The sequence below is a fragment of the Meleagris gallopavo genome, chromosome 8 (genome assembly GCF_905368555.1).
Source record: "Meleagris gallopavo chromosome 8, MGAL_WU_HG_1.1, whole genome shotgun sequence".
In the NCBI taxonomy this organism is placed as follows: domain Eukaryota; kingdom Metazoa; phylum Chordata; class Aves; order Galliformes; family Phasianidae; genus Meleagris; species Meleagris gallopavo.
The window spans coordinates 27490630-27503403 of record NC_139411.1 but is presented as its reverse complement, the minus strand read 5'-3'; the positions used below and the strand labels follow the sequence as shown (position 1 = coordinate 27503403).

The 12774-nt window shown below is 36.8% G+C and overlaps 1 protein-coding gene across 7 annotated transcripts in view; it reads right to left on the bottom strand.

The window, feature by feature from the left end:
• The window catches only part of ATRNL1 (attractin like 1), a 435859-nt gene that overhangs the window by 412525 nt on the left and 10560 nt on the right, over positions 1 to 12774 (bottom strand). The gene's annotated exons all lie outside the window — the stretch shown is intronic.

The window sequence follows — 12774 nt, the reverse complement described above, 5'->3', positions numbered from 1 at the left end:
AGTCTGTGAGATCTATTCATCAATACAAAAGAGATGCAAATATTGTATTCTTATTTCAATCATATACAAATGATTAAAAAAAAAATCACATCTACAGCAGGTATCCAACATCACATAACAAAATCCTACTTCAGAACTGCACTTAGTAAAGTTCACCAGACTTATTGAGTTTTTATAGTATGAAAATATAAATGAAGACCTCAACATTTTACAAATAAAAGGCCTGTTTGTTCAGAGACAGAGTGGAAACCTGCTAGCCGAGTTCACGCATAGTAGTTGAATTCATGTGATTCCTAGTTCAAACATTTCCGAAATGAATCTCTCTTCCTCCTCTCACCACAAACACTTGGGCTTCAGAGCAACCCGAGAGCACACAAACAGCATTCCTTTTGGACAAAGCTCAACCACAAAATGCACTTCAACCACTAAAACAGATGCTCAGTCCATTGGAACAGGTTAGAACTGTTGCAAACTAAAACCCTCAAGAAATATACTGGGCTCTGTGCACCAAGCACCCTTCACAGCAGCCCCTGCTGCACCACACTGTTCCATGCAGACGTGGGCCCCTCGGCCTCAATTCCCCTCACAGCCATGGGAAGCTTGCTCAGGACACTAGCTGGTAGTACATGCCACATACATGGCAGGGAAAAGTGATCTGGAATCAATGGGAACGAGAACAGACACTCCTTGCAATTGCAGAGGATTCATTCTTTGATTACAAAAGAAGCAGCATCCTAAGTTTGGCAGCTCTTTTGCATGGAGTGAGCTTTCCTGTTCAGTCTATCTACAGAACTCTAAAAATCTCTCTACACGATCTTCTGCCAACTCACCCTGTGCATACATAGCCACCCGTCCTTCACTTCATCCCTAGCAATGCCCTGAGCACATCACCTCTGGAATGGGTTTGCAGGCACATGGGATTGGGTCTTACAGGCAGGGCAGTGCCAACCTTCATAACCTTGGAGGACTCCTAGCACTTTCAAGATGTAGTTCCGATCACTCTTCTCACTACAGAGAGCCCTATAAATGCAGAAGAAACTTTGTACGTGCCAAAAGGGAAAAGAGGAATATTTTATGCTTAGGCAGTAATTGAGAAAAATGGAGAAAATTAGACCAATGGCTTGCCTCTTATTAAATGTGCAGTTAAATTGCAAATAAAGATATTTAACACAAAGTATTGATCTACAGAAGTAGATTTACGCCACTGAGTAGTCAAAATAGAACAGGGGGCAAAAAAGACACACGTTGATATTAAACACTCAAAGTGATTATTATGTGTTTGTATAGATTAGTAGTTACCCATATTCTTTAATTTACCCAGTTGTTTGTTTTGTTTTGTTTTTTATATGCTATGCACAGCCATACAGATCTGTGCTATTTACCTTTAAGTCTCTGGATTTTCTCAGATCCAAACTGCAGCTTAGCCTGCATAAAAGATAGATGCGTTTGCTTGTATGCACTAGATAAGGCAACAGCCCAAATGAGGTCAATAACATCTGCCCGCTTCAAAATAGGAAAGAGCCCTCTTTGGTAATGCATTTAATATGCTGGCACAAGTGAACATTGGGATTTATGAATAAGTCATAAGGAAGCTCTGAGTCACCACCTGCTACTCCATTAGAAAACAGGGTGGCTACATGTTAGGTCACAGGTTGCCTTGCACAAATGCCTGTACAAAAAGAGCTGAGGTTTTAAACAGCAGAATCAAGTCTCTTACGAATAAGGTAGCATAGGGTCCTTTTCCATACAGTGATCTTAAAATAGAAGTTAAATGTGAATTCCAACTCTGTTTTATTTGTATCAGAGTTTTGGGAAGATTTTTAAGTGCTCAGCACTGATACAAACATTGTTAAATATTGCAACAACTCAGCTGTCAAACATGATCCAATAGAAAAGAAAACCAAAGGCGAGTTCAGAAAAATATGAGATAACCCAGAAGTGGAAGAAAAAAAAAAAAAGAGAACAACTGTTGTAAGAATTGTTGACTGTTACATCTCTTTCCAGGATTATGAGTGTATGGAGGATTTGTCTGTAAGCAACAAAGTGGAGCCCCTACTTTGTTCAAACAAAGTTCAAATAACACTGAATGCCATGACATGCTTTGAGAACACTTTTCCAACAGATGTGTTAAATGCAGAGCACAACTCCAGCTGCGATATGAAACTTGAGCTATGAAAAAAATATACAAGTTATTTTAGAATCAGTTTATATAAACGGGAAACATACTAACGTATACCAGATGTTAAAGCATTACGTTCCAAGAAAATCACATTCTACTGCAATGGTATGTACTCAATACAACCTGTTTCGGGTAACAATCCCCTTCAAAGTAGTTGTGTTCTTAGGAACAGGCTTATTAATCAGTGATCCAGAAAGGAAAGTCACTTTACTTATTAAAGGGGAGAGATCCCAATCCTCTCGCACCTCAGGAGAGATATCCCTGCTAATACTTCAGGAAACTAATAATAAAGGCTTATTGTCAAATCAGAGACGCTATGAGAGTAGAACTAGACATTTGCAGATAGCTCTCTATTCAGAAAGAGATGTTAAGGCTCAATTTCTAGTTCCCAGTGGATGCTCAGCTGTTGTAACTCCACAGGTCTGTATTACTTAGGTTTTTTCTCTTTAAAATTAGAGGTAAAAAAAAAAAAGGTGAGACAGAGACATCTTAGGACTTGTCATGACACTGCTAGTAAGCCAAACCCACAATAGTCATTATCTAAAAAGCTGCCAGCTACATGCTGCTCTTGCTGCCTCACAATGTATTCAATCTCAGAAATGAGTTAAAAAGACACCACAGATTTGCAGTCTTTATAGTGGGCTTAACTACTATTTCTGCCAACTTTTTTTCTCCGTTAGATTTTTCCATTCCCTTTAAAATTCCTTTAAGCTGCTGATCCTAGTGTCACAGTTAATGAGCATGTAAAAACTCATCAGCAGCAAATTTTAAGAACCCTCCAAAGCTGATTTATTTTCTCCTCACAAGTGTGCGTAGAGATTCTTTCTGTAGCAATAAACTGTATCACTTCACTTTTGATAAGAAATAAAGATCAAAATACAAGCCAACAAGAATGCATAATAGTTACTTCATATTTCAGACGTATACTGACAGAATCTCCCATTATCATTGGATTGAGTTAACTGGCTCTTAAAAATTTTAAATGATTTGTCAGTAATCACAGAAATATCTGTCTTAAATGGTACAGTTTACTACTTAAAAGCGTGGATTGTTTATGCAATTATTTTTTTCTTTAGATCTTGGAGATCAATATTTATGAAAACATCAGATATCTGTAAACAGTACAGTCGAACTCACTTCAATATATTATTGTCTGAACATTATTGTTACTCAGAAAGGGATTTGAAAAAATATTTCATTTAGTATTTAACTCTCCCAAAACACTATTACACTCTAAATACTTATTTTAGCAATCCATCAACCAGATATGCACCTATAACCTCTGATTTAGTGCAAGTACTTACCGATAGGGCCATTACTGGAGCATATAATGGTACCAAAGCTCTTCATGTTGAGCAAATTACATAATTACTTGGTAAATATCAAGTGAAGCTAATTAGCAATTTTTCAGCCAACATGCATCATCCTTCATTCTTAGATTTTTCCATTTAAATTTTCTATGGACAACCAGTTTTCAAGTATAGAGAAAAAGAATGGAGAAGACAGAAAGATGTTATACATGGGTATGATGTAACAACTTGAGTATCCATATGAACTTCAAAAAGAACCAGAAGATTTGTACATGCTCTCTACAGCTACTCTAGCTGATTAGTCAAACACACTGATTAAGTCATTACTTTTAATAACCAGACAAAACAGGAGTAATTCACCTTCTCAAATTACTTTGCAAAACACAATTCTTGGGATCATAAACCTGTAATAAATAGATATATCTTTATCAGTGACAGTTGGAACTTGTTGTCTTAGTGACAGCTAGTGTTTGTTCACTTCATAAAATGCTATGAAGTATTTCATATTTCATTTAGTTATTAAGAGAACCGACTGAAAACAAATAGGAGAGCATCATGAAAGTGTATAATTTAGTAGCATTCGGCACAAGTAATTTTTCATTCTAATTAAATTAGATTTATGAAGTAATAGAAAATGATCTTGTTCTATTTACCTTAAAGCTAACAGGAATTTCCACCCCACAAGGCAATTTTCAAGTCAGAATTATATTACCACCCGAATTCCAAGTGAGATAAAAATCACCCTAACGAGGGCAAGAAGTCTAAACAACACCTTGAATTACACCTTAAAGATGAATTGAGATGCTGTGATTATAGTCAGAGACATTAAAGATATCACAAAACAATAAAAGTTCATTGTGCAAAAGCAAGACAGCTCAGGAACTAAGTGTACGGAGTAGGAGAATACCAATACAGTAGGAACAAAAGTCAGGTAAGAGATTGTCCTACCAGATATAAGACTCTCTGCACTGGAACACTGGGAAACACAAGATCTAAGACATTAACTTGCAAGTCATGCAGTAGGCACTTTATTAAAATATAACATTTGTCATTTTCTAGCAAATATCATACCTAAATTTAGCACCAAATGGGAAGGAATTGCCCAGAATTAATAGAAGCCGCTGCTCTAGTTCTCATTACTCAGTATTCATATTTCTAGATTACTACGGATGTGAGGAGAAAGAATAAAATGCAACATAAATTTAATAACATCATATACTTTAATAAATCAGCTAAGTTGTCCATAGTGTTAGAAATAAATCTGCCCCTATGCAAAGGACTAGGTGATGTCAATGCTTAACTAACAGAAAGAAGAACAAGATCTAGTAAATAGTCTTTAAAGCCATACACTATAAGTGACAGGAATAACTTCAACTGGCCTGCTAGGGAAGAAAGACAATTGGAACAGGTGTAGAATAACTACACGCCACTAGTTATAGAGCCAGAAAAAGAAAGAAATCATCATACAAGAGATGTGGCAGTAATAATATTAAAGCATAGGAAGCAGGAAACACAATAGGGAAGATTAAACTGGAACATGAACAGAGAATGCCATTTAATGACTAGAAGAAATAAGAGCCTGGTAAGAGGACACTTGCTTATCCTAGCATAATGAAGTCTAAGGGAAAAATATGACACTCAGTACATATAAAGAATACAACAGGAAAAGTAAATGGAAAGGGAATAGTTTTTTTGCCTGGACACTATATGCACACAACATGAGGTATACCAAGTTGATAGCATGAACAAGTTTGTATTAACAGCCTGAATTCATGAAGACTGAAGAGTGAGATTCAGGATGAACTTTTGAACAAGCTTACAGTATATTTAGTTATTAAGTTCTACTACGACACTCTAAGGAGTTTGGGTGCAGTACATGCAAAAAAGTCTACTAAAGATTATTTTATTTAAGTCATACATTCAAAATCATTAAAGCACTTTTTGGAATATTTGCTCAAGTTTCAGATTTCTTCCCACTGGATTTGTCTGCAGAGTTTGGTTTGTTTATAAATATCTAACAGCCTTTCCATGTGAGCTGTTTGGGACCATAACTAAGAGCAGGGAAACTGTTTGCCACATATAGGCAGTCAAGTGAAATAAAGGCTTCAATAACATAGTATTTCTAACTCTTTAGTCATGTTCTCACACAATTTTTAGGTCTCTGCAAACAGTTGGTGCCTCTGCCCCTAGAAGAACGCATATGGAATAGAACAAGAATCCCAAAATGAGTGAGGTGTGGGAGAAACAAAGCAGAAGGAAGAGGTTTGAAGAAGTGTCAGCAGCCAAAGATTTTGGTCGCTGGCCAGTCAAACCACTCAGAAGTGGAGCAACATTGTACCTGAAATGGGACAAGAGCAGTATTCAAATTGGAACTGGCAATCAGAACTTTGTCTTGTTGTCCAGCCCAGAGGACAGCTACCTCTTTCTCTCCACATCACACAATGCAACAACCCTACAATGGCTTTCAGACCTGGACGTACTGGGCTTCATGAAGCTGGAGGTCAGGTGTACCCCAACAGATGCATCTACCTGCCAGACTCTTGAGATCAGTCAATGGACGATCTAGGAACACAGCTCAATGCAGTGGTGGCAGTTGTATTTTAAGATATGAGCACACAAGAAGGAGATAACACTTACCGCATTCCTCCCTACTCCTTCTCAGCACTTCTGAGTTGACCACACTAATCCCAATAGCACTGCCACTGGATTGTCACATAGACTCCAGAAAATTCTGTTTTCAATAACGTTCATATATGCATATAAAGATATGCAAATAGATGTATACACTCACATACATACACCAATCTACCAGCTGCATAAATACTTCGCTTTAATATGCACGTCTTCACCTTTAAACTCACACAAATCCCAGTTGCTTTACAGACATGCCTTTTTAAATTAATCCCAAATTGCCCACCTTCTTAATTAATCCCAATTTACCCGAGTTGAGAAGGCAGGCAAGTCATTAGAAAACTGAAGCACTTAAAAAAAAGCAATACTTCAGAAATTAAGCTTCATAAAGAAGTTTCATGTTAAAATAAAAGCTCTCATGTTCAAGCAAAAGTGCCTGGCAATCTTAAATGCTTACCTTTAAAAAAAAAAAGCAGATAAACTGTAAGTTAACACACCAAGAGAACCAAGTGATTTTCATTTATTCCACAGTACTATGTTAATTGCTAGTTGGAATTTCTAACATAAGGCCAAATAGCATGCTAGGAAAACTGAACCATAATAGAGGCAACAAGGAAACTTGCAACATTTACATTCAATCAAATTTGAAAGTTCTGATATTTAATTTTCATTCTCAGTGTTGATAGTGTTTTTAGTAGTAGGCCCAAACAAATGAGAGAAACTGTATGAAAGAACTACTTGAAACTAAGAATTCCCTCAGAAAAACTGATGATGTTTATTATTTATCCAGAAAGATTTAATATAGGAGGGGAAAAAAAAAATTATCTTAGCTAGAGCAAGCAACAGAAACAGGTATAGAATCAAACATTCGCATTTCATACTAGCTATAAGGTTGTTTTTTTTTTTTTTTTTTTTTTTTCCTTTCCTCCAGAATAGCCTTGCATCAAAAGACCTTTACTTTTCTAAAGAAGCTATTGACAAGCATAAATTAAACATTTCTAGAGAGGATAGAGAATTCTACCTGAACAGAAACAAACATTTCCCTTTCTTCACATACCTAAAACATGCTTAATGGAAATGCTCCTTGGGACATTTCTAATGCCAGAAAAATATTTGCAACCACAATCTAAGAGCAGACAGTTTAATAATTATCTTTTCCTTTGTGCACAACACTGATGTAATTAAATCAAATAGGACTGCTTATAAAATGAAGACATTCTCAGCATGGAACAATACTTGAATAACTTGATTCCAAGACTATCAGGAAGATTAATACAGCCCCCACCTTCCTTTAGATGAAAAGGATACTTCACCAATGTACCTCCTACTTGTATCATTAAAAAAAAAAAAAACCTTAAAAAAGGGATGGCTGCATCCACCAGCCATGCAGACTTAAAATACAAGGCACTAAATACCACAGACATTGACTAGCTATGTCATTCTTCCCTACTGCTAAGCAGTTTGTGCACATAGAATAATGTTAGGCTAACACACATTTCACCATCTGCAAATGAAAGGTGTATTATTGCCATAAACACAATTTCAAGTGTCTCCATTCCATAACAGAAATTTCCTTAGGCTTACTTTCAAATTAGACAAACATATTCTAAAAAGATTAATTACATCATCTTAAGGCTATAGCAATTGAGACTGAGTCCTGCAGTCTAACTGCAAATGCAAGAAAATGAACAGTCATATCATTCCTTTTTATACAGCAAATAATAATGCAGAAACTGTATTCAAATTGTACAGTCACACCCAGGAATGCTTTCTGATGGTTTATGTCTTCATAAAAAGCCTCTAAACCAAGAGACATTTCTCACCCCGTATTAATTATAAGACCCAAACCCTATTCTGTGCTCATATTTTGCTTTACTACAATACTTTCCTGTACTATGCACAGTGACCTCTTTACAGAAAGTTTTTCACATCCACCCACCTTGTACCTGTGAGCCACAGTTTCTAGAAAAATACTTTCTGAAATCTATCTATACCTCCAAACTCAGAATAAAATAAAATTCAAGATGACAGCTGTACAATCAATAGATATACAGCAGGTATAGTATATCCAGGAGCTTGGCTGATCTAATTATTGTATTGGAGTAGGAAAAGAAAGACACTCACCCTATCCTGGGCTCGCAAAATAGACTCTGGTGGATCAGATCTCCAGAGAGATCCTTCCCCACTTGCAGTCAGCTCTTAAATGGGTCTAGGAGAGGTGCAGCCAGGCTCCACCCCTTCCTGCAGCACAGGTGAATTGCCTTCACCTGTGCTCCCGTGGCTGACTCACTGCTCACCTCAAGTGATCAATCAGAGGTTCAGGCCATGATTCAGCAGCCTCATACAACTGCTTATAAGAAAAAGTATAGTATTTCATAAAATCACAGAACAGTCTCAGTTGAGAAGGACCACAATGAACGTCCAGTTTCAACCCCCTGCTATGTGCAGGGTTGCCAACCAGCAGACCAGGCTGCCCAGAGCCACATCCAGCCTGGCCTTGAATGCCTCCAGGGATGGGGCATCTACAACCTCCTTGGGCAACCTGTTCCAGTGCATCACCACCCTCTTATTATTTCTGACATGCAAACATTGCATGCATCCACATGGCTATGTAATTCTGTTTCCTATCTAAGTGTATAACTCATACACCTGCATACACAACCCCCTAAATATCAGTGAACACGGATAAAAGTACACTTCGACACTTAAAAGAAACCCACAAACTTCTGATAGTCTAAAGCATCAACTCCACACTATCCTCCAAAACTCTCATATCACTATGAAAACCTACCCATAAGGGTTTGCAAAAGCAAACAGGCCGGATGTATGAGCCTGGAACTCAAGTCACTGTTGTAGAGTTGCACAGAACATCAGCACCAGCTTGTGCTTGTGAGTACGTGTACAAACAGGATTTGCACCACTAACACTTACTGATCAGAATCCACAGCCTTCCCCATGCAGTAACAACCTCACATGCAAACCTACTGTCTCTAGTCTGTGCCTCAGGTTAGGTTTTTTCCTTTTCTCCATTCTCCTATAAAATTGCTCACTGGACCTTTCAGACTAGGAGGTTTTTGGAAACTTTTGATCATGTGTACTCTTAGCAAGAGAAAAGCAATAAGACGACAAGCCAATCAACGAGAAAAGCAGTTTTTAAGTCTACACAGGGTTGGATGGTTGCTTAAATATAGAACGGCTTTATTTCCTGCTTGAGAGGTTTCTGGTTTTTTAAGTATACTTCATAAAATACTCAACATACAGAAGATTTGCATAGCACAGTATCTTGTAGGTTGACATCCTCTTGGAAAAGCTCCTAAATACTTCTGGTCCACTAGGAAGAAGAAAATGATCATCAGTTGCATACCTAGGAAGTTCAGTGCAATTAAAAACAGGAAAGGAAAAGATGTTGCTTTTTCCTCACTAATCTGTAGTTTTTCAAACATAGGATACTTGAGGATTTCCTCCATCAACTAGTGTTCTTTTATTTAACACAATATGCTTTCAAGTAGCACCAACCAGACTAACTGATACGATACACTGAAGTCTAAGCCGGCAACAGCACAGCTGTGAGAACAACAGAGTATTTCCTCCACTCAAGATGTTGCACTGCTATGCTCACTCTTGCCAAGCTCAGCATATGCTAGGTTTGTCATTCTCCCATCCCTGAACGGTAACTTACCCCCCCATAACCAGTGAGTTACACAAAGACAAGAAGGAAGCTTCAAATTTGAAAGCTAGAGTGTAGATCAGAGTACTGCAGATTGCTCCGCACTTCCCTTGATCTTCATAGAGAAACACACCAAATTTTAATTGTTGTATTTAAAAAAGGAGGAGCATGACTATTGCATCCATCAGACACTTTGGTCTTCATTAGTCATTGGAAATTAAAATGGTCAAGTTTAATTAAGATAATAAAGTGACTGGAGAACAGGCGATATGAGAGAACTACATTAGACCCTTTACAAGAAGGAAATATCCTTAGACAAGAGCTTTAACTGCAATTAAAAATTATTATTATAACAATTGGTTAAGTTTCTTGGGTTTTTTGTTGGTTCTATTGGTTTATTGCTTTTTTTGTTTTGTTTTTTTTTTACAATCATTATTGACTATGACCTCAAGGCAATGGAAATAAATACAAACTCTGAGGAAAATGCTCCCAAATTGCATTTCAGTACAACACTGAAAGCCTCCATCATTCTAAAAGAATCTAATATACACTGGTTCTGCTTTTAAGCCCAATTGCTACTTAAAAATGCAGCCAACTGACATTAGAAAGCCTGAGTCTTAGAAGGAATATTCTGGTTATTTTCAGTTTCCTGTCACCTCTGAGTTTTTGTATGAAATTTCTGAATGCACGCAAACCCCAAAAGCAGTAAGTGCACTTTAATGATGCATATAAAATCAGAAATAAAATAACCAAGCAATTATTGTGTTGGAAAACAGCTTTTGTGAACTGTTACATTAATACATTAAACCGTGGCTTGCACATTCTCCAAACCTTGCTTCAAAAAATAACAAAAATAAGAGGTCAGGTCAACTACAAATTCAGTCCAGTTCCAACATCCTGGCTCATATGAATGGAGGACACCATCTAAGATCAATTCTCTTTAATATCCCCTTAGCCACATGGACACTTATGTTTGCATTAACATAGGCCCAGAAACACTGAACTGCTCCAGGATGCATTTGGAGCAGTCAGTCAAAAATATCATCCTTTGCTATAGATCCAAACCTGAAAAATAAGTTTCATATCACATACATCTGATAATGCCACATGTAAGAGGAACCTGAAATAAAACAAAGCATTTCGTGCTCCCAGAAAAGTACTGCGTTATTTGAAAACAACTTATTTTTCTTAAAGTAAGGACAGAAAATTGTCTACACCCAAGTTAGATTTCAATTCTGTCACTTATTAATTAACATTAAAAAAAACTACACAGCTTTGGTTTTTCCAAGCATAAAACAAACGGGATAAAGTAGCGCCTACTCCTCAAAGCCATGATGATAATCAGCTACTTAGTATTTAATTCAAGATACAAAGTACAATAGAGATGTGCCAAGATGAAGCACATCTTGAATACAGGTAGGGTTTGGTAGGGTAGGGTTTGGATTCCCAACATCTCATAGCATAAGCAATTCAGAAATTACTCTAGAAAAACTGTATCATATTCATTTTACAAATCACTCCTACAAAATATTATTAAAAATGCCCATTTAAACAAAGTTTTAAACACAGGTGTTGTAGATTTAATACTTATATCACTAAGTTTTAGATACCATCTGCAAGAGTACTTTTAAACACAACTGCCTTAATGCTGTTACATCTGCTCACACAAATGCAGATGTGTATGTTTTCAAAACCAACCATCTGCTTCTGTATTTGTTATTTTCCAAGAACACCTTCCAGCTTCTGTCCAACATTTGAAGTTATCCTCCAGAAGGTGCCTCAGCTGAATTTGGAAGCCAACAAACCATTTAATGATACAAGAGAACTACCAAACCACGCTGCTTAATTCAGTTACAGCAGCTCTGTGATACTTCCTATGAAGCACACAGTTCATTCCCTCTGGTACATCTTGTATATTCCTTACATACATTTGATTATCAACTGTATCTATCCTCCAAGCTGTGTTTGCACATGCATAAACCTTAATAATAGTTGTTTTGGTTTTTTTGCATTTGTTTAGCTTCTAATTTCTTGTTTTGTCCCTCTGGGAGAAGTATGTTCTCTTATATACTCTACAGATTGTAGAAAGAAAATTAAGGAGTAAGCCACCTTATAGTTGAATTAATGCTCTTTTCAGTTTTCCTAATAAGGCTGGAATTCTAAGTCATTATCTCATATAAAAAGTCAGACCGGATAAAAGTTTGTACAATTTTTGAAAGCTGGGATACCTATAAAGGAAATTAACTTTACTGGTTTTTGATCTTCATCACTATCTATTACAAGAAATGCTTAACTGCAGTATAAGTTGACTATAAAAGAAAATATTTTGCTAATCCTTTCTGTACTTGGATGGCAAAGAGAAAGGAAAGAAAAAAATATAATCAATGACCTGTTTGTCTTCCTGCTCCATGGTCCCTCATTTTTTGCTTTCACCTTGAACAGAAAGTTTTCCTGAGGCTCACCAGACAGTATCAAGCTTTCTTTCCTGGCTTTTGACCAAGATCATTGCTGTTCACACTTTACTGCAGCAACTGGTTAAGTATATATTTTCATTTGCAGCGCTTCTGATCCCTCTTCAGTCTAAGTTGCTGCAACTCAATAATTACACGCCAACTCTACCCACAGTTTCATTGAAGGCAAATTGTTAGCCTTCAAAGTAACAGAGAACAAACTGAAAATTCAAAAATACGACAATAAATAAACATCTATTCAAAAAAATTAAGGTGCATGTCTACAATAAAAGTCTATATTTAATTAAAGATTGTGGATCCAGATTCATGATCCTGAAAGAATGTAATGCGAACATCCTGCAAACTGGGAGCTCACAGATCTCTGACATTGATATAGGAATGTAATATCCAATACAGATTATTTTTTCATACAAGCAGAGCAGTAACTTCAAAGTAGATGCTAAGCAGGCCCGAGTATGACTATCTATCAATAATTTAATAACATTTAATCCAAGGTTGGGAGTTAAGTCTTTCCGG